The sequence below is a fragment of the Protomyctophum parallelum genome (genome assembly GCF_964188405.1).
Source record: "Protomyctophum parallelum genome assembly, chromosome: 18".
NCBI classification, from domain to species: Eukaryota; Metazoa; Chordata; class Actinopteri; order Myctophiformes; family Myctophidae; genus Protomyctophum; species Protomyctophum parallelum.
Genome location: NC_139716.1, coordinates 44,720,592 through 44,725,340, shown reverse-complemented (window position 1 = coordinate 44,725,340; position 4,749 = coordinate 44,720,592). Strand labels below are relative to the sequence as shown.

At 42.7% G+C, this 4,749-nt stretch overlaps 1 protein-coding gene across 1 annotated transcript in view; it reads left to right on the top strand.

The window, feature by feature from the left end:
* The window catches only part of LOC310875237 (matrix remodeling-associated protein 8-like), a 40,042-nt gene extending 38,627 nt beyond the window's left edge, over positions 1-1,415 (top strand). Inside the window, exon 13 of the mRNA XM_083788411.1 lies at positions 1-1,415. This exon is cut by the window's left edge and continues 479 nt beyond it. The gene's annotated coding sequence lies outside the window, so the exon portion shown is untranslated.
* Positions 1,416-4,749: the final 3,334 nt, after the last annotated feature.

The window sequence follows — 4,749 nt, the reverse complement described above, 5'->3', positions numbered from 1 at the left end:
TGTTTAAACCATTCAGGACGGGGAACCCTGTTTGGTAGCATTATGTAATGTTATGCTTTAGCTATTGAAAAATAGCAGATCTACAAGCTCATAGAGCGGCACCGAGTGCCAAGCTATGAGCTTGTAGGTCTGCTGTTCTTTTTTTTTTATCGTGAAAACGCGCACATTCTTTTTTAACATATTCTTTCACAGCGAACATCTTTTGTTTTATTCAAATCTTTGCTTCTGGGAGGTCCCGAGTGGAACAACACATATTTGACATTGGGGTCCGTGGCCAATTTCACATCATTCCTGGGGGTCCTTGACATGAACCACTGATGTAGACACAGGAGGTTTTTCTGAAAACTGTCATTGTAGCTCTTCTCACAACATTTACGACACAGGTGGGGTTCTTTGTAAACGGGCATTTATTGTCAGGCATTCTTCTCATCCCTCCGTTCCATGCCGTGAGAACTTATAATGTTCACACAAAATAATAAAACACATAAACGATCAACAAACTGCATCGCAGTACATAATATTGACCAAATGAAACATACAAGGAAATGCGCGATGCGCAGATGAACGACACAACAAACAAACAACACAACAAATACTAATCTAAATATAATACCTGGTTGGCCGCTTGTGGTGGAAAAGGTTCTTGCATCTTGAGTTGCTTAGAGTCCTTTGAATGTCCTTTTGACCTTTGACCGTCTGTGTTACACTCATGATTTAGAAGACATTAGATTTTGTAGAATCGTCCTCAGACCTAAACGGCTTTAACCCATTCTGATCTGAGATCAGATTCATACGAGTTTTCCACTGGACACACACTGGCTCTGATTAACCCATTCTGACCTGAGATCAGATTCTAAAAATGTCAGTCGTTCTTTGATTTTTCAAAAAATAGCAGACCTACAAGCTCGTATCGCGCCACTCGGTGGCGCGATATGAGCTTGTAGATCTGCTATTTTTCAATAGCTAAAGCATAACATGATGCTGACACCAAAATGGGTGCCCGGTCAGAATGGGTTAAAGGACCACTTCACCACTTTTCAACCTATCTTCATACAATAGGTCCTCACTAATATAATCTTGAAAAAATGGCGCAATCTTTTTCTACTCAGTCTGTGTCTCATAGGAGGGCCGTGGGCAGTTCAGAAACCGTCTTCCAGTGACATCATCGATGGGAAATACAAGCCAATAGAAACTGCAGGCTTTCTAGTCCTGAAAAGTTGCAATGCGAAAATGGAAGCCATCGTTCTCACGATAATGAAAATCTAAACATTTTTGTAAAAAAATCTTGTTTAAAAATGTTTAATGTTTAATGATGATGTCACTGGAAGACGGTTTCTAAACTGCCCAGTGCCCTCCTATGAGACACAGACTGAGTAGAAGAAAATCGTGCCATTTTATCATGATTATTAGTGAGGACCTATTATATGAAGATAGGTTGAAAAGTGGTGAAGTGGTCCTTTAAGCCACATTAACAATATGTCCCTGTTAATGTGGGGGTCCTTGACATGAATATGTTAATGTGGGGGTCCCTGACATGAATATGTTAATGTTGGGGTCCCTGACATGAATATGTTAATGTGGGGGTCCCTGACATGAATATGTTAATGTGGGGGTCCCTGACATGAATATGTTAATGTGGGGGTCCCTGACATGAATATGTTAATGTGGGGGTCCCTGACATGAATATGTTAATGTGGGGGTCCTTGACATGAATATGTTAATGTGGGGGTCCTTGACATGAATATGTTAATGTGGGGGTCCCTGACATGAATATGTTAATGTGGGGGTCCCTGACATGAATATGTTAATGTAGGGGTCCCTCACATGGATATGTTAATGTGGGGGTCTCTGACATGAATATGTTAATGTGGGGGTCCTTGACATGAATATGTTAATGTGGGGGTCCCTGACATGATTCATGAATATGTTAATGTGGGGGTCCTTGACATGAATATGTTAATGTGGGGGTCCTTGACATGAATATGTTAATGTGGGGGTCCCTGACATGAATATGTTAATGTGGGGGTCCCTGACATGAATATGTTAATGTGGGGGTCCCTGACATGAATATGTTAATGTGGGGGTCCCTGACATGAATATGTTAATGTTGGGGTCCCTGACATGAATATGTTAATGTGGGGGTCCTTGACATGAATATGTAAATGTGGGGGTCCCTGACATGAATATGTTAATGTTGGGGTCCCTGACATGAATATGTTAATGTGGGGGTCCCTGACATGAATATGTTAATGTGGGGGTCCCTGACATGATTCATGAATATGTTAATGTGGGGGTCCCTGACATGAATATGTTAATGTGGGGGTCCTTGACATGAATATGTTAATGTTGGGGTCCCTGACATGAATATGTTAATGTAGGGGTCCCTGACATGAATATGTTAATGTGGGGGTCCTTGACATGAATATGTTAATGTTGGGGTCCTTGACATGAATATGTTAATGTAGGGGTCCTTGACATGAATATGTAAATGTGGGGGTCCCTGACATGAATATGTTAATGTGGGGGTCCCTGACATGAATATGTTAATGTGGGGGTCCTTGACATGAATATGTTAATGTGGGGGTCCCTGACATGAATATGTTAATGTGGGGGTCCTTGACATGAATATGTTAATGTAGGGGTCCCTCACATGAATATGTTAATGTGGGGGTCCTTGACATGAATATGTTAATGTGGGGGTCCTTGACATGAATATGTTAATGTAGGGGTCCCTCACATGAATATGTTAATGTGGGGGTCCCTGACATGAATATGTTAATGTGGGGGTCCTTGACATGAATATGTTAATGTGGGGGTCCCTGACATGAATATGTTAATGTGGGGGTCCCTGACATGAATATGTTAATGTGGGGGTCCCTGACATGATTCATGAATATGTTAATGTGGGGGTCCCTGACATGAATATGTTAATGTGGGGGTCTCTGACATGAATATGTTAATGTGGGGGTCTCTGACATGAATATGTTAATGTGGGGGTCCCTGACATTAATATGTTAATGTGGGGGGGGGGGGGGGGGGGGGTCCCTGACATTAATATGTTAATGTAAATGCTGAATGTTATATAGAGTCTGGAACTACACCTCCTGAAATCCGAGTAAGGAAGCTGCCATTTCCGTTCACAATAATATATTTCATAATATCTTTAGAGCTTATTTTTTCATTTCCATTTCTGCTAAGCAGCAAGCTATATATATATATATATATATTCGTAGATGATTTCTATTTATATTAGGACAAACTCGCAAGACTGTAAAGACGAAACGCAAGTGGGGAGGAGGCTCCACTTCCGCTTTATATTTTACTCATGATCAGAGCTTCCACTTGTCACGATTGTTGCTATTAATGAATTTGAAATCTGCACATCGAGGTCCATTATTAATCGGGCACTTGAGCCACGGACCAATTATTATCTGATGACATTTAGCTTCTCAGTATTCATAACAACATTTTGTCCACAATTCCATGACTTCTTGTACAAAAAGAAAAAAAATCAATAAAGGATGTTTAACAATAATTCAACGCTTGAGAGCGTACAATGGATTAAAGATCGGATAAGGGTAAGGAAAGGAAAGGTACCATGTTTACCCAGGGTAACTGGACTAAGGAAAGGAAAGGTACTATGTTTACCCAGGGTAACTGGACTAAGGAAAGGAAAGGTACTATGTTTACCCAGGGTAACTGGACTAAGGAAAGGAAAGGTACTATGTTTACCCAGGGTAACTGGACTAAGGAAAGGAAAGGTACTATGTTTACCCAGGGTAACTGGACTAAGGAAAGGAAAGGCACTATGTTTACCCAGGGTAACTGGACTCTAAGGAAAGGAAAGGTACTATGTTTACCCAGGGTAACTGGACTAAGGAAAGGAAAGGTACTATGTTTACCCAGGGTAACTGGACTAAGGAAAGGAAAGGTACTATGTTTACCCAGGGTAACTGGACTCTAAGGAAAGGAAAGGTACTATGTTTACCGAGGGTAACTGGACTCTAAGGAAAGGAAAGGTACTATGTTTACCCAGGGTAACTGGACTAAGGAAAGGAAAGGTACTATGTTTACCCAGGGTAACTGGACTAAGGAAAGGAAAGGTACTATGTTTACCCAGGGTAACTGGACTCTAAGGAAAGGAAAGGTACTATGTTTACCCAGGGTAACTGGACTAAGGAAAGGAAAGGTACTATGTTTACCCAGCGTAACTGGACTATAAGCTCAAGAACTTGTTTACAGCCAGGCCCTGCTCATAGAACATTTCATGGTAGGGGTTCAATGCCTTGCTCAAGGGCACTTCAGCGGAGGTAATTTTCGTTCGGCCACCGCTAGCCAATCATTTAGGTGCATGGGGACCGTACCTTGAACCCCCTCAAGGACCACTGGTGTATCGATATAGCTCAGTAGCGCTGCTTGCTCAAAAAGACCAACGTGTTCCTTGTGCTACAAACACAGTATAACTCTCTGCTTGCTCTCAACGAAGGCGGTCGCACCCTCCCCCCCCTCTTGTTTTTTTTTCCTGAGATGCAAGGAGGGGAAGCTATAGCGGGCGACGTGACACGGTTACAGCGGCTCAAGCCCTACACACACCGGGTGCGCAGCGACGCGGCACAGGCGTTGCCGCGCGGCAACGCAACGCCTGGAAAATAGAACGGTGGCGTATCGGAGCGTCAGGCGAGGCGTGAACGCGCGTCGGACGCCGCCGGTGTGCGGTGGGTTAATTGAAAAGAACGGAGGCGGCTGTTT